This window comes from Protomyctophum parallelum, assembly GCF_964188405.1.
Source record: "Protomyctophum parallelum genome assembly, chromosome: 20".
Taxonomy (NCBI): Eukaryota; Metazoa; Chordata; class Actinopteri; order Myctophiformes; family Myctophidae; genus Protomyctophum; species Protomyctophum parallelum.
In genome coordinates, this window is record NC_139718.1 from 6,192,438 (window position 1) to 6,216,157 (window position 23,720).

Sequence of the window (23,720 nt, forward strand, 5' to 3'; positions counted from 1 at the left end):
GAGATGAGAACATTTCAGACGTGGCGACGTTCAATCTACTGTACTGTCCCAATTAATTAACCCATTCTGACCTGAGATCAGATTCATACGAGGTTTCCGCCGGACAAACACTGGGTCTGATGAACCCATTCTGACCTGAGATCAGATTCTAAAAAAATGTCAGTCGTTCTTCGATTTTTCAAAAATAGCAGACCTACAAGCTCGTATCGCGCCACTCGGTGGCGCGATATGAGCTTGTAGATCTGCTATTTTTAAATAGCTAAAGCATAACATGATGCTGACACCAAAATGGGTGCCCGTTCAGAATGGGTTAATTAATATCCGTATTTCCGCTAGCAGCTATAGTTTGATTTCCTTTCGAGATAGTATGATCAAGAGTTTGATTATCTGTGCGAGGCAGTCGACCCTGCTGCGGTTTATCAGAGTGGGCTAAGCTAGTGGAGATTCATTAACCCATTCTGGACTGAGGTTGATAAAAAAAAAGGCTTCAGAATCCAAAAAAAAAAATCGGAAAAAACCCATGTTTCTGTGTCAGTGTGGTGTTCAACCTTTTTCATGTCAAGGACCCCCAGTATTATCTCTATTGGGCCACGGACCCCCATCTCAAAATATGTAGTTCCAGGGACCCCCCAGAAGCCAATATTTCAGTTAAAAATGTTCGCTCTGAAATATATATTCAAAGATTTGTGACACATTTTCACGACTTTTCAAAAAATAGCAGACCTACAAGCTCGTAGCGCGCCACTCGGTGGCGCGCTATGAGCTTGTAGATCTGCTATTTTTCAATACCTATGAAAGCATAACGTAATGCTTCAAACACCAAATGGGCTTCCTCCCGCCCAGAATGGGTTAACGTCTCACAAGGCAAATTGATAACTCTAATCTAGTGCTAGGGAGAATCCCATTAACCGAGCCATGGCCTCTCCCACGGGAGATCTCTCCTTTTGGTCGGCTTCTCCATCCCTTTGTAATTACTTATGGAGAGCGATCAGCTGTGGAGTTGAGAGAAGTGTCTTGGACTGTTTGGCAGTGCACGGCGTGCACGTGCAGACAGTTAGAGGGGCAGGTGCTCACTGCTCAGTAATAATAATAATAAACTTTATTTGTATAGCACCTTTCATACATAAATGCAGCTCAAGGTGCTTCACAGGGCAGGACACAAAAATAAAATACAATAAAACACAAGTAGTTAAAATGATAGAACAATGGCAGGGAACAAAATTGAATATAAGAACATAAAATAAATAAAAACAAATAAAACAAAATAAATAAAAACAAATAAAACAAATAAAAACACCACATGCAGCAAATCAGTCAGGGCAGGAACGTGCATAGTAAAACTCAACTAAAAGCAAGGGTGAAGAGGCGAGTCTTGAGTTGATATTTAAAAATGTCTACAGAGGGTGCGTGTCTGAGCTCGAATGGAAGTTTATTCCAGGCTGTTGGGCCGTAGAAGCAAAAAGCTGCCTCACCATATGGCGTGCACATGCAGACAGTTAGAGGGGCATGGTGCTCAGTGGCGTGCACATGCAGACATTTAGAGTGGCAGGTGCTCAGTGGAGTGCACATGGAGACATTTAGAGGGGCAGGTGCTCAGTGGCGTGCACATACAGACATTTAGAGGGGCAGGTGCTCAGTGTAGTGCACGTGCAGACATTTAGAGGGGCAGGTGGTGCTCAGTGGAGTGCACATGGAGACATTTAGAGGGGCAGGTGCTCAGTGGCGTTCACATGCAGACATTTAGAGGGGCAGGTGCTCAGTGGAGTGCACATGCAGACATTTAGAGGGGCAGGTGCTCAGTGGAGTGCACATGCAGACATTTAGAGGGGCAGGTGCTCAGTGGAGTGCACATGGAGACATTTAGAGGGGCAGGTGCTCAGTGGCGTGCACATACAGACATTTAGAGGGGCAGGTGCTCAGTGGCGTGCACATACAGACATTTAGAGGGGCAGGTGCTCAGTGGAGTGCACATGGAGACATTTAGAGGGGCAGGTGCTCAGTGGCGTGCACATACAGACATTTAGAGGGGCAGGTGCTCAGTGGAGTGCACGTGCAGACATTTAGAGGGGCAGGTGGTGCTCAGTGGAGTGCACATGGAGACATTTAGAGGGGCAGGTGCTCAGTGGCGTTCACATGCAGACATTTAGAGGGGCAGGTGCTCAGTGGAGTGCACATGCAGACATTTAGTGGGGCAGGTGCTCAGTGGAGTGCACATGCAGACATTTAGTGGGGCAGGTGCTCAGTGGCGTTCACATGCAGACATTTAGTGGGGCAGGTGCTCAGTGGCGTGCACAACGCTCAACCAACAGATCATTAGCAAGGAGTCAAACTTGGCCACTGGCCCTCTTGCCTTTAATCTCTTCTAGCTTCAGGTGTAGTCCGGCAGCCGGTCTTGTGGGGTGGGAAATGTTGTATATTTTAGTCTTTTTTTTTATTGGCCTAAAATATTGTCTATATTATGGTATAGGTCCTTACCCGTTCAAATATATGAACACCAAATTATGTACAATGTGGGTACAGCGAGTACAGTAATAGATCATATTATTGATGTATGTTGAAGAATAAATCAAACATAATGAACTAAATAAGGCATGGATTAGATTAGATTAGATTCAATTTATTGTCACTGTACATAATATACAAATACTTTGACAATGAAATGAAGAGTGGCGTCTAGCCAGAGTGCAATACAGTAATGCAGTAAATGAGAGAATAAATCTCTCTATACATAATATATCTATCTATATCTATAAATTAGGGGGCTAGCGCTGCTGAGCCTTCTCATGGCGGCCCTGTTTTCACTCATTTTACAGTACCACACACTTCTCAATAACTCATACTTTATTCTTATTGTTGTTATTGCAATTTACGAGCTGCGTTCGCTTCCCGCGTCCGCGCGTCTTACTTGTCCAAGCAGGGAGGATTGTGTGAAGTCGCCCACAGTCGCCCTGTTATGGACCTTCGTCTAGGGTGAAGGGACATGACACAATTTGAGAGGAGACAGGGTGAAAAGAACTTCAATTTATTTGGAGCGGCTCTTTTCTTTCAATTGCAGAGACAATTTGTACAATTCTGGTTCACAATTATCCCACTTTAGCTTCAGAGTGCAGGTGCTATTCTAACAAAACGAATCTAACTGGAAATCAAAAGTTTACCCCTACCTAAAGGCCCTAGCAGAAAGTTTAAACAAAATTACAATTCTAAATCCCTAACTACCCTAACTAACCAAAATTACAATAAGTCAACAAAAGAAAAGACCTGGCACCCCTACATGGAGAAAGTAGGAACCGGGCTTCTTAGTAACAAGGATAAATAATTGGTTTACAAACTCAAAGACAAATTAAAGATTACTTCAGAACGAAAACTGGGCTAAACAAAACAAATCATAACCTACGGCAATGAACCAGAAACAATAACAAACTAAATCAAAAGGCAGGCACAAGAGAGGACTAGAGGGATCGATTCTCTGCTGCTGAATGCTGTCGTCCCCTCCAGAGCAAGAACTCAACTGACACTTTATACAGAGACAGGAAGAGTGCCCAGCCAACAGGAAACTGGTGTTGTCAGGGAGAACCAATAAGGAACAGAGGGGGCAGGTCCAATCAGGGACCTGTCACTCAGAGCCATGTCTGTCAATTCACTTGAGTACTGCAGTAAAAGAAAGACAACTTGTCACATGCCATAAAACATCATAACAAATATCAAACTTATAATTATTATCCTAATTTAATAGCCACCATAAATAATAATTATACTTAAACAAATAACAAATAATCAAAAGGACCGTGGTCCGTAACACGCCCCCGCGGCCGGTTGTGTGTTGAAGGGTATCAACAAACACTGATCAGCGCGGCCAAAGTGAATCGATCAGTGTGGAATAGGAAGTAATATAGCAGACGTTTTTTTGTATGGAATATGGATGGATTGATTATACTTTATCAGAATGAGATAATTCCGAGCTGAATAATTCATACATGTAGCCTAAACATACAGTTATGGATGATACATTCTTATCTTAAGTTATTCTGCCTGTTTGTTTCCTGCACTTCCAGCCAGGGACCAACCATGGCAACCAACCATATGATAATTCATTATAAGTGTTATGTTGATTTTCCTTCGATGCCTCTCGGGCGTCCTCGACGCACGTCCCACTGGGAGGAGACCCCGGGGCAGACCAAGGCGCAGTTGGAGGAAACACATCGACTCACTGGCCTTGGAATGTCTCGGGATCCCCCAGGAGGAAGTCACTAATGTTGCTCTGGAGAGGGAAGTATGGAGCTGTTGCCCCCTTGACCCGACTACGGATAAGCGGTTGAAGATAGATGGATGGATGGATCTGCATATTAATTGCTTTACACTACATTAAACCTACTACACTTACACCCTCTAAACCAGAACTGACTGAGCTGTCATCGTTTCCTGATGAATTGAAAATGGAAAACCCTGATGCAGACAGTAGTCTTAGTGTTTTTTCTGGTTTTATCCTCATAGCAGTTTTTGTATTGACCTGTACCTTCTAACTGTACGTATATTCAGTGAATTTAAATGTCAATTGTCCATAGCAAAGGCACGTCGTGAAAGCGGAGCTGTGTTCACAGCTTGACGTCATCGGAAAAATGTGAAAGTGCGCCATCTAGTGGCTACTATACTTTGGATTGACTTTGGACGTCAATGATCGTCTTGCCCGACGCGTTACTCTGCGACTACAGATATGTTGTGTCGCTTTGTAGTGCTGTGTATATTTTGAGAGTTTTCTCGCAGTGTGTAAAGTTGAGCATTTGGGTCCAATGGAATAAATAGCAATAATTATAATGAACAGTCAGGGTTTCATCACTGTGGCATCATGACTGACGACGCGCGGTGAACCAGTGCATCAGACGTGACAAGGGAATCGAAAATCCCCTTGATGTGTTCATGAAAGGCATGCAATTAAGATTAAGACATTCTGAACGGGACCAACACCAAACACCAAACCCCTTTTGGTGTTTTAAGCATTGTTATAGGCTACTTTAGCTATTGAAATAGCAGACCTACAAGCTCATAGCGCGGCACCGAGTGCCGCGCTACGAGCTTGTAGGTCTGCTATTTTTGAAAAATTGTGAAAATGTAGTGCAAATCATTGAATATATGTTATTTCAGAGCGAAGGTTTTTAACTCATATATTTGCTTCTGGGGGGGGGGGGGGTCCCTAGAACAACATATTTTCAGATGGCAGGGCGGCCAATTACATATAAGCTTGGGGGTCCTTGACATGGCAATGTTTGAGAACGACTGACATAGAAACATGCATTTTCATTTGTAGAATCGTTCCCAGGTCTAAATGGGTTAATTCATTGAAGAATCTATGTCATTGAAAACAATATGCCCTGGGGCAGCAAAACGGTCTCATTGGAGAACCCAGCATGCACCCTGGATGCAATAATACGTCTGATATTCCCTGCAGCTTCTTTTTAAAGAAGGAAAAACATTGCCACGTTATTAATGTCTTTGGCTGGAGTTTAAAATCCCTGGAAGGACAGAAAAACAATGGGCTCACATTTTAGGGAATGGAAAAAGAAAGCAATCCTATTAGTGTGAGATGGACATTTACCAACAGACTAGGCTTCACTGAGCTAATGGTTCCAACTTCCTGGTTGACATGTGATGATAGCCTTTAGGGATTCTACATTGTAAACAAAAAAATCACACCTGTGTGAACTGTGTGGATCAATGAGTATCTTCATTGATATGGTTGGATCAATGAGTATCTTCATTGATAAGGTTGGATCAATTAGTATCTTCATTGATATGGTTGGATCAGTGAGTATCTTCATTGATAAGGTTGGATCAATTAGTATCTTCATTGATATGGTTGGGTCAATGAGTATCTTCATTGATAAGGTTGGATCAATTAGTATCTTCATTGATATGGTTGGATCAATGAGTATCTTCATTCAGTTCATTGGCAATATTTCTTTAAACTGGATTATTATCGGTTTATGAAACCTATAGGTATTGGTCGCTTGACCAATGTTTACTCTCCGCTATTATCAAAGATACAGCATTACACTATCTGCAGAGAGTGTAATGCTCTCTACTGTAGATTTGCCTGCACGTAGTCTAGTAACATTTTTAATCACTGTGCACCAGCATGCAGCGCTCCTATCCAGCCCATACATACAGTATGTATACAGTATAGCGTGCTGTTGGCAGTGGTGGAAAAAGTACTCAATTATTTTACTTATGTAAAAGTACCAATACTGCCAATATTTAGAAGTATACTCCGTTACAAGTAAAAGTAGGGAATTGAAAATGTACAAAAGTATCGGCATCAAAATGCACTTTAAAGTACTAAAAGTCAAAGTACTTGTTGTGCAGAATGCGACATTTCACAAATTCAAAATGTCGCAATGCGACGCATTGTGAGCTTGTAGATCGGCTTGTAGCTTGTAGATCTTTGCGACGCATTGTGAGCTTGTAGATCGGCTTGTAGCTTGTAGATCGTTGCGATGCATTGTGAGCTTGTAGATCGGCTTGTAGCTTGTAGATCGTTGCGACGCATTGTGAGCTTGTAGAGCCTGTTAGCTTGTAGATCGAAACTAAAGTGTTCAAATAATTGTAGTGGAATAAAAGTAATTTGGCTCTGAGGATGTAGTGGAGTAGAAGTGAAAGTACTGGAAATTGGAAATACTCAATTAAACAAATAAATACCTCAAAACTGTACTTAAGTACAGTGCTCAAGTGAAAGTACTTAGTTACTTTCTCCACCACTGGCTGTTGGTATGCATGCCACGTTTCCCATGATCCCCATCCATCCTCTATGTGTAGTATTGACTCCAGGCCAGGCTAACCTTAAGTGGAGTCATCAAGCCATTTATCAATATGGATTTCTTTCTGTTCCTGGACCCGTCGAAGAAAGTTCTTTCTGCCCAGCAGGCCCCCGAGAAACGGTCGGCGAGGTCACCACCTGAGAGGGAAATGCATATCTAATCGGTTAAATGGATGGTGTTTGGAACATTGGTTTGACAACTAACAGAATGCTGTGCTCATAGCTCTGAGCTTGTAGATCTGCTATTTTTCAATAGCTAAAGCATAACATGACACCAAAATGGGTTCCCGTTCAGAATGGGATAATTTAATCAACAACATAATCAATAGAATAACTAGAAAAAGTGCCCTTCTGGGCACAGGTCTCCACCAGGATGAGCAGATGTGAAGAATTCCAGGCAAAGGTTTTTCTTTGGCCTCTAGGGAGTTGGCATACAAAGTTATCCACAGATCCGTGCAGTTAGAGGTAAAAACAGTTTTCGGCCAGTTATAGCGCCACCTTGAGGCTGAGTTGAAATTGTTCATGTGGCATTGCGTCCTCGGCCTAGTGGGAATGTGGGTGCACAATTTCACGGAAATCACGAGATGTGTTCATGATTTGCAGCATTTTGTTTGAAACTGAGCACTCCTGTGAACTTTGGAAGCCAATCTTAACCAATCAGGATGGAGTCTGAGAAATCTGAAAGACTGGTTTCGTTGAATGGCTCTAGAGAGACTGTGTACCACTTTGCGTGATGTTTGGACAAAATCTGTAGGTGTACTGTGCAAAAACTTGTTTCGCACAAAGCGGCCTCCTGGTGGCGCTATAACAGGCCGTTCTGGAAATCTGAAAGACTGGTTTCGTTGAATGGCTCTAGAGAGACTGTGTACCAATTTGCGTGATGTTTGGACAAAATCTGTAGGTGTACTGTGCAAAAACTTGTTTTGCACAAAGCGGCCTCCTGGTGGCGCTATAACAGGCCGTTCTGGAAATCTGAAAGACTGGTTTAGTTGAATGGCTATAGAGAGACTGTGTACCAATTTGTGTGATGTTTGGACAAAATCTGTAGGTGTACTGTGCAAAAACTTGTTTTGCACAAAGCGGCCTCCTGGAGCGGCCTCCTGGTGGCGCTATAACAGGCCGTTCTGGAAATCTGAAAGACTGGTTTCGTTTAATGGCTCTAGAGAGACTGTGTACCAATCTGCGTGATGTTTGGACAAAATCTGTAGGTGTACTGTGCAAAAACTTGTTTTGCACAAAGCGGCCTCCTGGTGGCGCTATAACAGGCCGTTCTGGAAAGTTTGGGGCAGAGGTTCATCGTTGGCATCCAGGGAGTGTGTGTGCAAAATTTGGCATGGACCGGGTTAACGGTGGCCGAGATTAGCTGCTCACGGACACACGGACGGACACACACACGGACGGACGGACACACACACACACACGGACGGACGGACGGAGTGCAAAACATACTCTCCCCCTAGGCTTTCGGCCTGGTGGAGACAACTAGGCCTTCGGCCTGGTGGAGACAATCACAAGGAAAACTAGAAAAAGTGCCCTACTGGGCACAGGTCTCCACCAGGATGAGCAGATGTGAAGAATTCCAGGCAAAGGTTTTTCCTTGGCCTCTAGGGAGTTGGCATACAAAGTTATCCACAGATCCGTGCAGTTAGAGGTAAAAACACTTTTGGGCCAGTTATAGCGCCACCTTGAGGCTGAGTTGAAATTGTTCATGTGGCATTTCGTCCTCACGGAAATCACGCGATGTGTTCATGATTTGCAGCATTTTGTTTGAAACTGAGCACTCCTGTGAACTTTGGAAGCCAATCTTAACCAATCAGGATGGAGTCTGAGAAATCTGAAAGACTGGTTTCGTTGAATGGCTCTAGAGAGACTGTGTACCAATTTGCGTGATGTTTGGACAAAATCTGTAGGTGTACTGTGCAAAAACTTGTTTTGCACAAAGCGGCCTCCTGGTGGCGCTATAACAGGCCGTTCTGGAAATCTGAAAGACTGGTTTCGTTGAATGGCTCTAGAGAGACTGTGTACCAATTTGCGTGATGTTTGGACAAAATCTGTAGGTGTACTGTGCAAAAACTTGTTTTGCACAAAGCGGCCTCCTGGTGGCGCTATAACAGGCCGTTCTGGAAATCTGAAAGACTGGTTTCGTTGAATGGCTCTAGAGAGACTGTGTACCAATTTGCGTGATGTTTGGACAAAATCTGTAGGTGTACTGTGCAAAAACCTGTTTTGCACAAAGCGGCCTCCTGGAGCGGCCTCCTGGTGGCGCTATAACAGGCCGTTCTGGAAATCTGAAAGACCGGTTTCGTTGAATGGCTCTAGAGAGACTGTGTACGAATTTGCGTGATGTTTGGACAAAATCTGTAGGTGTACTGTGCAAAAACTTGTTTTGCACAAAGCGGCCTCTTGGGTGGCGCTATAACAGGCCGTTCTGGAAAGTTTGGGGCAGAGGTTCATCGTTGGCATCCAGGGAGTGTGTGTGCAAAATTTGGCATCGACCGGGTTAACGGTGACCGAGATTAGCTGCTCACGGACACACGGACACACGGACGGACGGACGGACGGACGGACACACACACACACACACACACGGACGGACGGACGGACGGAGTGCAAAACATACTCTCCCCCTAGGCCTTCGGCCTGGTGGAGACAATGATGCAGTACGTATACTGTAGATGGAGCCCTTACATGATAAACACCCCCCAAACTATCCCGTTTCATTGTATTCTATTTTGGGGCAGCGGTGGCCTAAGGGTTAGAGGAGCGCCCTTGTTGCCGAAAGGTTGCCGGTTCGATTCCCCGGACGGGCAGGAAAAATCTGGGTGGGGAAGTGATTGGTCATCACTCACCAGACACTGCTGAAGTGCCCTTGAGCAATAAGGCACTGAACCCCTGGAGCTGCTTAGTGGCCAACAGTATGATACTGTGGTTGTACTGGTCAGCTCCCAGGTTTTACTGTGTGTGTGTGTGTGTGTGTGTGTGTGTGTGTGTGTGTGTGTGTGTGTGTGTGTGTGTGTGTGTGTGTGTGTGTGTGTGTGTGTGTGTGTGTGTGTGTGTGTGTGTGTGTGTGTCCTGTTGCTGAAATTGAGCACCTGTGCTCAGCTACTTCCCTGGGTAAATAAAGAATGTCATACAGTGCGAGCACCAGCCCCCCCCCTCTCTCTCTCTCTCTCTCTCTCTCTCTCTCTCTCTCTCTCTCCCCCCCCCCCCCCCCCCCCCCACCACTACTTCATCATGGCTGACAGTCTGTGTCTTGTTCATGATAAAACGCGGGGCCGCCCCCCTGTGCCAGGTCTGCGTGTCTTACCAGTGACCTTTGAGTTGTTCACGCCGCTTCGCCGCGGCAGACTGCCAAGCCGAGCGGCGGAGAGGAATGGCAGCGCGTCGTCCTCCCGGGTCATCAGTAGTCCACGCAGGCCTGACTTCACAGCCCACTTCATCAGCCACGGCGCACACGCACACGCACACACACACACACACACACACACACACACACACACACACACACACACACACACACACACACAATGGTGGTTGTGGAGAAGCAGTGGTGGCAGCCAGGGACGATCGCACTAGACTAAGGCCCTCATTTATCAATTGAGTGTACAATCTGCCTGACATTCGAGTGTAGGTTTCGTAGTACACCCACGTCGCCACGGCATTTATAAAGTGATCGCAAACAGCTGATCCTTCCTTAATTTCGTTCCGACGTTAATAAATGTGACGGCTGAAATCTATCTGGCATGCCCTTATGAAATCAAGCCTCACCCTGAACATGAACATGAACAACTGCAGTACGACCTGCATGGAAACCATGGTTACAGGGGGAAAAATAAGTTTCTCCTGTGCCTTGCTGCCCGCCTCACCCCCCTCTCTCACACACACACACACACACACACACACACACACACACACAGACACACACACGCACGCACATGCAACTTGCAAGCCCAACTAACTGGTGTGTTGTTAAATAAATAAAGAACGAACACCTGCATGAATTAAATAAAGTTGTAGGCCTACCCTTTCTGTTCCCTCTAACCTCGCTTGCCTTGCTGTCATGTCCACGCACGCACGCACCTGCATGACACATCGACATCGCATCGCCATGAATGGAATACGTTTGTAGGCTGGCCTATATCAATTTTACCCATTCGTGAATGGAATACGTTTGTAGGCTGGCCTATATTAATTTTACCCATTCGTGCGCAGTGCACGGCGAAGGCGTGAGACTGCGCACTGCTGTGATAAGTCATGTGGGAGTGATGCCTGCATGAGAGATAGGCTATCATGTCGTCAAGGCAGTCACTCATAATCAACGTTTATGTAGTGATTTGATCATTGATGAACGAATCATAAACATATGCATGCCTCAACTTATTTATTGGCACGACGCGTTTCGCCGTGAGCTTCGTCAGGTGCTAAACAGAGGTGTGAATGTGTCAAGTATATATAGGGACAGTCATTATTGACACATTCACACCTCTGTTTAGCACCTGACGAAGCTCACGGCTAAACGCGTCGTGCTAATAAACAAGTTTGATGCAGTAAGTTGTCCGTCTCTGTTCCCTGGAGTGTGCAGTCCCTTCCTTGGGAGGTTTTTCTCTTTTTTGATGTCTTTGCCTGCTAACTATAGACTTGCACCTCCTACGGGTCTTTGTGGATGTGCAGGAGTCCCTTTTTTAATATATATATGGAATGAAGATGTGTTTGTTTTGGAAATGAATGTTTATGCTTTGCTTTTAATTCTGGCATGACTCTACCCTCTACGACTGCTGACTCAACCCTCCCCTTCCCGCCCACTAAGTCATTTAGCCTAAGTGAACACTACAGCAGCTGTTACACCCCAGCAGCTTGAATCTGCAAAAAAATAAGCTACGTATACCTTTCAAAGGAAGGGCGAAAGGGAAACAGCAACAATTAATGAATTTTGGCCGGGAACCCATTTTGGTGTTAGCATCATGTCGTGCTTTAGCTATTGAAAAATAGCAGATCTACAAGCTCATAGCGCGCCACCGAGTGGCGCGCTATGAGCTTGTAGGTCTGCTATTTAAAAAAAAACGAAGAGCGACTGACATTTTTAGAATCTGATCTCGGGTCAGAATGGGTTCATCAGACCAGTGTGTGTCCAGTGGAAACCTCGTATGAATCTGATCTCGGGTCAGAATGGGTTAATGAATTGGCAAAGACAGGGCAAACATTATGGTGGCCTTATTTTCATACGAGGCGTACGTTCTTCATTGCGCCGGGATTATTATTCTGGGAGTCCTCTGTGTGTGACATGCAAGTGGATATTAGTTTGCCATCGTCAGCGGTCATTGTTACTGGACAAACTAACTTAATTTAAACAAGGTTAACCCATTCTGACCTGAGATCAGATTCTAAAAATGTCTATTACATCCTGACAGTTTCATTATTAACCCATTCTGACCTGAGATCAGATTAAAAAAATGTCAGTCGTTCTTCGATTTTTCAAAAATAGCAGACCTACAAGCTCGTAGCGCGCCACTCGGTGGCGCGCTATGAGCTTGTAGATCTGCTATTTTTCAATAGCTAAAGCATAATATGATGCCAACACCAAAATGGGTGCCCGTTCAGAATGGGTTAAACAAGGTTAAGTTGACGTATCCCTTTGATGAAAGGATATTTATAGCCTGCATTATGTTGATGTATTATAAAGGTTACCAAACTTGTCAGGCTGTGAACCCCTAAAACATTAATATGTGACCAAATTTGCCATTGGATTTTTTTATTAATAATAATGTCATATGAAAGCAGGGAATCATAGCTTCAAATTGACATATTGGTCATGTTCAGTTTGACCCACCGGTTTTGGAGATATGGCTTATAGAGTATACTGTCTTGCAGAGAAACAGCGAGTTGAGAAAACACGCTTGAAACGTTCACTTCTGTGGTCTGGTCTCTAGCATTAACACCTATAGCTATTTCAGCTCTGACACTTATTTCAGACATGCTCTAGTATGTTTTTTTTTTTATTGATTGAAATATTTATTAACAGTTTGTGGAATTTACAGTACATTTTAAGCACAAACTCAATACAAAGACTGTTAACTGTGAGTGGACGACCCAATTAAGCATTACACTTGTTTACAACAGGGTCCACAATGTTCAATTCATATTCAATTCAATTCATGTGAAGAGTCTGCCTGTGCAGGCAGTCAAATCTGGTCACATATGATTATTTGGGGGAATGTAGGAGTTGACCCATCAGATACATTTTGTGAAAATAGCAAATGACATAAACTGTCTCTGTGGCTGTCACCATGCAGGTCACCCCGAATCGAGGATCAGACGTGCCTCTTTCATCAGAATGTCACTCAACCGTGTTTATATCTATAGCACGTCCTTAATTCACTGGTCCTCGTCCTCGTTCAGACAACGCACACCCATTCCAGCTCCCTCTTATAAACAGAGCGCTGTGTGTCGCCGTCATCTGTCGCCCGATGTTTGCCTCTCATATTATAATGACAATTTGGTCGATGTTTGACCTGGTCTTATAGTATAGTTTGTTGATTAATGTTTGATGCAGTCATGGTCTTTTTTTTTACGTATGAAAAGGTCTTAACACATCCCCTGTCGCGTATTCAATCATTCATTATGATCCCAGCAGTGGAACGGACAAGACTAGTACTATACGTTAGTATAAGTAGTATAGTAGGAAAGACTAGCAGTACTGTCCGTTAGTAAGTATAGTATAGTAGGAAAGTGTAAACGATATAAGGTCCTTCAGGGCCTCACTCTCACTGTAATATTAACCCATTCTGAACGGGCACCCATTTTGGTGTTAGCATTACGTTATGCTTTAGCTATTTTTGAAAAATCGAAGAGCGACTGACATTTTTAGAATCTGATCTCAGGTCAGAATGTGTTCATCAGACCAGTGTGTGTCCGGCGGAAACCTCGTATGAATCTGATCTCAGGTCAGAATGGGTTAAAGCTATGCCTGACTAATGGCTTCCTTTTGACACACTTAATTGAATTCATAATTGGAACTTCCACAGCCGCAGTGATTTCCCAGGAGTATACTTTGGAGAGTACGACAATGCCATTATTATGAGACACAAGACAATCTCAGATTCCAAAAGCTCGACTGCCGTATAGCATTACTAATCATAATGAAGAATACTTTGCAGTCATGTTTTAAGCGCGCACACGTTTCTTTTTTAGTTTTTTTTTGCTGTCTCAGTGTTAGTGGTGGAGCATGTGGACCTGTGCCTGCGGGCATGTCAGCAAAAGTGGCCTTACAGCCTTACATTATGCAAATGCCTCATGGTTCTATACACCATATTTAAATTGGTAATACGGGCTTGCCTGTGGTCATTTACGTCCATGAATCTGACCATGGTGCATTTCATGCTCTCATTATAATAAATAATAAATAAATAATAATCTTTATTGTCCCGAAGGATATTTGTCTTCACAATCTGTTCAACAGTTTAACACTCACATCAAAAACAACACAGAGCACATAACACCAAGACAGTACAAAAAAACAAAAAAACAAAACATGAGGTCCCCACTGTGCACAGAACCATCCTATCGGCGGGGCAGTTTGTTTAATGCAGCGATGGCTGAGGGGACAAAACTCCTACTGAAACTGACCTTATTCCATGGCAAGGTTCTGTATCTTTGTCCAGATGGCATGAGGTTAAAGAAACGATACAGAGGGATGGTCAGTGTCATTTGATATCGAGAGTGCTAGTCGTGTGATGGCGTTATTGTTCATATCAGAAAAATGGTAAATGGTGCATTTATATAGCGCCTTTATCCAAAGCGCTTTACAGAGATTGTGCATTACATTCACCCATTCACACACACATTCATACACCGATGGCAGCGGAAACCATGCAAGGCACCAACTAGCACATCGGGAGCAATTAGGGGTTCAGTGTCTTGCTCAAGGACACTTCGACAGTAACTCTGGGGGAGCCCGGGTTCGAACTGGCAACCTTACGGTTGCCATCCAGGCACTCTACCCCTGAGCCACCACCGTGTGTGAAAGTGTGGGTGTAGGAAGTCCGATGATTTTGGAAGCAATACGGGTTATACTGAAGTTTGTTCCTGTTAGGCATGGACAGTATGCTGTAGAAACATGCAGAACAGTACAACAGAACAGGTTGAATAATGCTTTTGTACAATAATAGCAGAAGATGAGGAGCAACAGATAATGATCTTAATTTACGGATTACATGGAGTCTTTGCTGAAAGCGTGACTGGATAGATGTAATGTGTTGATCAAACCTAAGTCTATTGTCCAGTGCGAGTCCAAGATATGTGAAGCTGTCTAGCTGTTCTATTGTTTTACCAATAATGAGGAGTGGGTTAAGTCCAGTGTGGGTTCAATGACCAGTTATTTTGTTTTGACCACATTCAACTCTAGATAGTTGTCAGTGCACCACTGTGTGAAATGAGAAATGGTATTCTGATACACCGTAATAGAGTTATTGTCATGGAGCAGTCCGAGAATGGCAGTGTCATCAGAGTATTTAAAGTATGTGATGTTAGTGGGTGAGGGGCTAATACAGTCATTTGTGTACAGAGTGAAGAGGAAGGGGCACAGGACACAGCCTTGAGGGGCCCCTGTGTTGGTGATGGTAGTCGATGAAAATGATGTACCTAATTTAACTGTTTGGGGTCTATTGCTCAGGAAGCTGTGAGTCCAGTGTATGAGAAGTGGGGGGATGTTGAGCTGATGCAGTTTCTTGATCATATGATGGCCGCGGCGTTGGATGTTGAAAGCATGTTTCCTCACCCTCATAATATTCCCGATGGTCATTATTGGTGAATCAGAGAACGAGAACGTATCGATTAAGATTGATCTGAACTAGCGGCATTCGGATGAAGATCAACCGATATCAACCAGTACGTTACTTATCAGGACCTTTGCAATGGAGACCCGGGCTGTGATTATAGGAAATGCAGAGACACTGTTGTCAGCCATTGTCCGACATGGCATTGGTTGCGTTGTCCGACTATTTCTAACCCTAAATCGATCCCTAACTAAGCGAACTAATTGAACCCTATAACTCAAACCCTAACCCTAACTTTTAGTAATGTTTATGTTTATCATAAACCACATTAGAAACACATGACTGAGCCTCTAGTCTTCCTGGGGTCCAAACTAAAAGTGTTTTAGCAACATACAGTATAGGCTTGGTGTTACTTTTAGTAGCAAATTCTGATTTAAACTCTTTGAACACGCCATTGAACTTTGGGTCTACCTAGGCTACTTAAACTATTTAGCTTTAGTCTAGTGTTGGCCAACAAAACATGAACACTGGCCAGTGTTAAGTGTTAGCCAGTCCTGCATAATATCAGTTGATAGCATTCGAAGCGGGTGTCTGATTACTGGGAAAAGGACGTGGTTAAAGTGGAGTTTGTGAGATGAACCTGTATCCCACTATACAGTATGTCCGATAATTCACTTGCTGTCTTTTGTTAGAATTATTCAACAACAACAACAACACACATTCGAACCACGATAAAATTGTCTTTTGAGAGACGCAAAACGAACGGAATTCAGAAATAACATTCAACTTAGATGATCTTGCCTTCCCTCAAGTCGTCTGAATTCAAAGGCATAACATTGCTCCTCTTCCTTCGGGCATAAACATGACCTCATCCAGCGCCCGACAGGTAATGGGCACTGATGTTTGGGCGCCGCCGCTGACACCGGGAATTTTTTTTTGTTTTGCGAAAACGTGCTTCTCACATGCAATTAACCCATTTTGGGCGAGGTACGTAGGGCTCAAAATGAAAGGATACGAGAGCGGTGACGATGGAGTGCACGCGCTATGGAAGTTGACGAGCAGAGCAGAGCAGGGCATCAGAAGAATTGGCCTCTAGAGAGACGACTATCCCTGCCTGCCTTGCCGGCAGCTATCGTATAGCACACCGGCTCTGACCTTCCTTTTGGGGTTTCTCTCTCTCTCTTTTAGTTGGACAGAAACGCTGCCCCCCTCTGGAGGTCAGAGGAGGACGATGGCTGAAGACGGCAGACTCGTATAGAGCAGTTTCCCCAAACAGTTTCCCATTGCTGGGTGGGTCGCAGACAGATTTTTATGGGCCAGAAGTAAATAAATATTATTATTGTTTCTCTCAGTTTGCTGCTACAGTACAGTACATTATTTCAAAACATTAAATAATCTTTTCTTTAATGAATTTGAAAACAAAAATATATATATTTTTCCAATTAATTTCACAAAGAAAATACAGAAATGGCATAAATTAGGAAACATATATTTAACCCATTCTGACCGGGCACCCATTTTGGTGTTAGCATCATGTTATGCTTTAGCTATTGAAAAATAGCAGATCTACAAGCTCATATCGCGCCACCGAGTGGCGCGATACGAGCTTGTATAGGTCTGCTATTTTTGAAAAAAATCGAAGAACGACTGACATTTTTAGAATCTGATCTCAGGTCAGAATGGGTTCGTCAGACCAGTGTGTGTCCGGTGGAAACCTTCGTATGAATCTGATCTCAGGTCAGAATGGGTTAACTAGTTTACTGCCAGTTTCTCTAGGACAGTCTGCCCTCGGGTATTCCCACAGAATGTTTTGTTTTTTGATGATGGAATCACAAATATCTCAAAAGAGTCTCTCCTCTCACCAGGAGAAAAGTAAACAGTATGTCACCACAAATGTTCCCTTCTTTAGTTATTGGCGGTTGAATAGAGCTTGTTTTTCAGCAAAAAGCGTGTCTGGGAACAGAAAACAGGGTAAACAAAGTATTCTTTATAAACATCAGACCAGGACCGGCTTGGATTTTCTTTAGATCACATTATTTTCCGGGAGTATAGCCGCCCTATACTCTTCTTCGGAAAGTCCTAGGATCGCTCACAGGTTGCGGGAAGATGGTTCCTAGCTGGCCTTCTTTGCCACAAAAACAAATAAATCAGACCAGTCTGTAGCGAGTGGTGCAACAGCACCCCCTATTGGTACTCTAAACATAGGAACATAGTCACATAGGTTGGGACATTGCTGTTCTAAAAATCAGACCTTGTCTAAAGTGAGTGGTGCAACAGCGCCCCCTGTTGGTACAGAATGGTTCTAGGAGCTACCACCTGAAAAAAATCACACCCGTGTGAACCGAGTGGTGCAACTCCCCCCTCTCTCTCTCTCTCTCTCTCTCTCTCTCTCTCTCTCTCTCTCATTAGCAGGCAACAGTGCAGCCACTGTCTCTCTCTCTCTCTCTCTCTGTTTCTGGCAAACAGCGCCCCTACTGGTACTCAAACTGGTGCTCATTAACCCATTTAGGCCTGACGTCGAAATAATTAAAAGTATTCTGAAAGAATATATGTTCAAAGATTTGTGTCGCATTTTCACGATTTTTCAAAAATAGCAGACCTACAAGCTCGTAGCGCGCCACTCGGTGGCGCGCTATGAGCTTGTAGATCTGCTATTTTTCAATAGTTAAAACACCAAAAGGATTCCCGTACCAACACATAGGTGAACACATAGGTGAACATCATGGACATTGCTGTTCCTTGGAGTGGTTGCACCACTCCAAAAAATTGCCACACAAAAAAATAGTCACAAACAACAGCATGTTTGCAGTTTGACTGTTTTTTGCTCGTATACACGGAATACAAATGTACAGCGGGGACTATTGATTGGGAAACTATTCAACCGTGGGTTGGAAAAAAAAAAACCCAAACAAGAACAAGTTGATTCAGGCGAGAGTATCGGATCACCCCTCGAAGGCAACAGATGAAAGCGGGGAGGGAAAACAGCAGCAGTGCAGCCGCAGACAGAATAATAATCGCGTTGTTTTCGACCCAAATACTTCAACAGTGATATTAATCAATTTACTCAATCCAATTCAATTCAATTCAATTCAAAGGGCTTTATTGGCATGAGAAAACATAATGTTTACATTGCCAAAGCAGAAAGAACAATACAACAATACAGCAATACAATCAAAACAAAAATGATGTACTTTGTCAGAATCTTCAATAGATCAACGTCTATGTACCAAGATCACTCGATGCAGGTATAGTGCAGGAATATACACAATGATTAGTCTTTACGGTGGTTGTGTTCCATTTGATATCCTTCTCCTATCACAGCAACTCACAAATCTTGCTGCTGTGTTTGCACATTGTTGTACTTAGCCCAGCCCACCCTCATACTGTAGGTAGAATTGGCAGTGCGGTGTGACCGTGCCCTTACTATAGTTACTTTGTAGATTTAGATTCGTATTACTAAACACATAATGGCTTATATTAACTATAGTTCGACATGTACGTACTTTGGCTATTTTCAAAAGATTTGTATACATTTTGAAAACTTGAAAAGGGTTGCATTCTGCATATAACTTTTACCTTCGGTAACTTATATTTTTCCGATGGCCTATAATATTGTACTTTTACTGAAGTGAATTCTGAATACCAGAAACATACCTGTAACAGAATATTTCTACATTGTGTTATTGTTACTATGCGATAGTACTCTACCTTGAGAGTGTCAAGGAGTTTCCCTTCGTTATCAGTAAGCCTGGGGTGAGGTCAGGTCATGCTGTTTTGTGAGATAATTACCCCCTGTTGTCTTTTTGTTTATTGACCTTTGCTTCCTGAGAGGGGATATCTCCCCATATAATGTACACTTCAACTTGTGGATACATGGAACTGTAAGTCTGTGTTCTCCTGTTGACGGTACCTCAATAATAATCCCTCATTCTTTGAAACTCTGAACTTGTGTCTCAACCATAGACTGTAAAAAAATATGGACAAAGCGTTCCCCGGGTCTAACATGGACGTAAAATGAAGCCTGTTATTCCTGCACTGTAAGTCGCCATCTTTCTAGATCCGTTTTGGCCCAGCTGGCCATTGGCTGGCCCAGACAACGAGGCAGGACTTCCCCCCTTCTTCTCCGTTGGTTTTTATTTTGACTCGAGTGGGAGGGGAATCCCGATCATAGACTGTAACGGTAGCCACGCCCCTCAGAACATACGCGACTTAATTAATGGGACCATACATTTCCAAAAAGAATATTATGACATTAGAAATGAGACTTTAAACTAGTGACTGGAAGCAGAAAGTATTCATGACCATGTTTATTAAGGTAATACAGTCTAGGTGAAGTTGGGCCCAAATACATGGACTTCTATGGGGCTATGGGTTTTTCTGGGTCCAATGACAGCGCCACAACAGGCCATTATATGAATCGCGATTTCCTTATAGGCTTCACAAAATATCTGTCTGACTGACCCCCTGGTCTCAACGTATCGTCTCTTCTCTTTACTGACTGAGTTCCTGTAACAGATTGCATCGACAATACAATAGTATATAGGCTACTTCTTCCACCACTAGCTCCACATATTCTCATTTTTCCTATAGGGTTCCCTAATGAGCACCAGCTCACCCCGACGTTATGGGAATCAGACACCAGTGTGTTTTCAACCAGTGCATGGTCCGGGGACCACCAGACCAGTGGTCTTCCAGGTCGCCCCCCCACCCCTTACGTGTCCATTTGGTTTCATTTTACACTCTCAATATAGTTCAATTATTGTTTTTATGACATTCATTTTCATTTATTTTTCTTTTTCTTTTTTCTTTTAGGTTTTATGACCTCAATTACACCCCAAAAAACCTGAACTTTGAACATTCAGTGGATTTTCTGTGGTCTGAAGTTTTCTTTGGGGTTTGGAAGCCTTTTGAGCTACAATGAAAACAGGCAACACAGTGAAAACAGTGACATCTGCTGGCAAATCCCATTGACATGTATGGGATTTGCAGTAAGTGATGTCACTTACTGCCGGCAAATCAGAGCACCTGTTTGAGCCAGAAAACCCCAGATCACATGAAAATCTACCGAATGTTAAAAGTTCATGTTTTTTGGGTGCAATTGAGATTAGAAAACCTAAAAAAAATAAGAACAATTCCAAAACCTTTTTTTTAATGTCACAATCCCTTTAAGCATTACTTAATTAACAAGAAGTCTGCCAATTAAGAATTGTTATTTTGAAAAAAAACATTTCTATGGCATCAATACAGCATTGGAATTAATGGACAGAATGTTGTCCCATATGAAAATACAAAACAAGATGTTGGGTCTGACAGGCTATATCTCATCAAATGTAGAATACATAATGTGCCTTGATATGAAAAAGCGTTGAAAATCACTGGTATATGTATATACTGTACCTACCTGATGTGGAATACGATTCTGAAGGTTAAACATGTCTTAGAGATTCCACTGTTTTCCCCCCTGAATGCACAGCCTCTGGCTGGGTGGATGCAAAGTAGAAATGCAATTTTACTAATGGTAGCTTTCCGCTAATGAAACAACTGTTGGTGGGTTTGCTGGATAAATGTTGTGAATATATGCATTTCCAGTCACTGGGCATATTTATTTAATCCATTCTGAACGGGAACCCATTTTGGTGTTGGCATCATGTTATGCTTTAGCTATTGAAAAATAGCAGATCTACAAGCTCATAGCGCGCCACCGAGTGGCGCGCTACGAGCTTGTAGGTCTGCTATTTTTGAAAGAAATCGAAGAACGACTGACATTTTTTAGAATCTGATCTCAGGTCAGAATGGGTTAATCAGACCAGTGTGTGTCCAGTGGAAACCTGGTATAGAATCTGATCTCAGGTCAGAATGGGTTAAAAGTCAGCGGCTTATCAAAACCTTCATCGATGTGGGCCTGCATGCCTTGGCACTTGGCAGCGAAGCAAGTGTTACTTTTAATCATGGGAGCTATAGCTGGTGCTGCTGGTCCCCCAAAAGCAATAAAACACCAGGAGAAACATTTCAAATTCATGTGGAAGACATACAGAACGAAAGGTAGAACAAAACTCTTAGCCTATATGTGCAGCTGCTATTTTTCAACATTTTATTTGGGGGGGGGGAAGCTCCCGGAAGCTCCAGACCCACATGAACGCACCCAGGGTGCCGGCCCGGTTCCGGCGAGCCGCCCCGCTTCCGAAACGGTTGAGAAATGACAGAGTTACTGTGTGGGGGTCACTGTACTGTACTGTACTGTACTGTACTGTACTGTACTGTACTGTACTGTACTGTACTGTACTGTACTGTACTGTACTGTACTGTACTGTACTGTACTGGCACACCCGAAATCATCATATAGGCCTATACACTATGTGCGTGTGTGTGTTTGTGTGTGTGTGTGTGTGTTAGGTTGTGCACAGGTGGTGAAAAACAACCATGCTGTTTCCGTGCTCAGAGCCTCAGACCCGCCCAGCCACCCAACCACCCACCCACACAGCCACCCACACACACACACAGCTCCCCTGGCAAAAATAAATATTCGGATGGCGGGTTCACAGCCAGAATGGCATATAATTTTTGGCGGTCCTTGACATGAAAAAAAGTGTGAGAACTGAGTGTCTTAATGTCCTTAACCCATTCTGACCGGGCACCCATTTTGGTGTTAGCATCATGTTATGCTTTAGCTATTGAAAAATAGCAGACCTACAAGCTCATAGCGCGCCACCGAGTGGCGCGCTACGAGCTTGTAGGTCTGCTATTTTTTGAAACATTGAAGAACGACTGACATTTTTAGAATCTGATCTCAGGTCAGAATGGGTTAATACAGTACATGCAGGCATAATCAAGTATCCACCTACAGTATGACACTCAAAAAACTACCAGCAAAACAAAGGTCAACATCAAAAGGTAACATCATTTTCAGTGATATAAAACCGTCTACTTCGAAGTCTATCTCTCCATCGTCAAACTTTGTGAACTGACTTCCTCCCGCGGGCATTCTGCTGGCTCAGCTGCCAGCAGCAACATTGTGGATCGACGTTAACTTTGATCCTTGAGATGAACCTCCACAAGACTGTCTGTCTGTCTGTCTGTCTGTCTGTCTGTCTGTCTGTCTGTCTGTCTGTCTGTCTGTCTGTCTGTCTGTCTGTCTGTCTGTCTGTCTGTCTCCTCCAAGATGCAGTCTCTTTTCATGCTTGGGATTGAGATGGTAGCAGTGTGGACTTCATGGACTAAAACTATGACGGAAATTTGAATTTCGTCAATTTGCCCTAACCCTAACCCTAACCCTAACTACAAAAAAATAAATAAACATGACATATTTTTTTCTTGTAGTTCTACTTATACAAATCCATTTTAGTCTATTCCTAACATTTTACTCCCGTTAAACAGCGCAACTTTTGCCCCTACTGGTACTCATTGCGAACGCAGTGATTGCGAATGCAGTGATTGCGAATGCAGTGATTGCGAATGCAGTGATTGCGAATGCAGTGATTGCGAACGCAGTGATTGCGAACGCAGTGATTGCGAACGCAGTGATTGCGAATGCAGTGATTGCGAATGCAGTGAGCACTAACTATGAGATCCTGCAGATCATGGCTGTGTGTGTGTCTGTCTGTGTGTCTGTCTGTCCCGCTGTGACACCACCCGCCCGCCACCAGAGGGTGCAGCTGTAGCGCGCACACACACACACACACACACACACACACACACACACACACACACACACACACACACACACACACACACACACACACACACACAACCATACACACACACACACACACAGTAGAAAACTTTAAAAAAATACTAACTAAAAAGAAAAAAAAAAGTACGTAATTTATTCTAATTGTTGTTATTGCAATTTACGAGCTGCGTTCGCTTCCCGCGTTTGCGCGTCTTACTTGTAGTCACATAGTCGCATAGGTTAGGACGGACATTGCTGTTCCTTGGAGTGGTTGCACCACTCAAAAATGACGGAAATGTCAGTATATTTAGTCTTGGTTTTAGTCATCATAGTTTAGTTTTTATTTAATTTTTATTATAGTTTTAGTCTATGAACATTTCAACATAGTTTTAGTCAACAGTGACTGACAGTGTGTGTTCTATACACACTGTGCATACAGCCAGCTTCTCCATTTTCACTTGGACTGTATTCT

The 23,720-nt window shown here is 43.4% G+C and overlaps 1 pseudogene across 1 annotated transcript in view; it reads right to left on the bottom strand.

Moving 5' to 3' along the window:
• Window positions 1-10,209, bottom strand: part of LOC310878434 (GTPase IMAP family member 8-like) — a 136,336-nt pseudogene extending 126,127 nt beyond the window's left edge. Inside the window, exon 1 of the transcript in view lies at window positions 10,116-10,209. The product of the transcript in view is annotated as a GTPase IMAP family member 8-like (transcript). The remainder of the gene's footprint in view (window positions 1-10,115) is intronic.
• Between the last annotated feature and the right edge of the window lie 13,511 nt (window positions 10,210-23,720).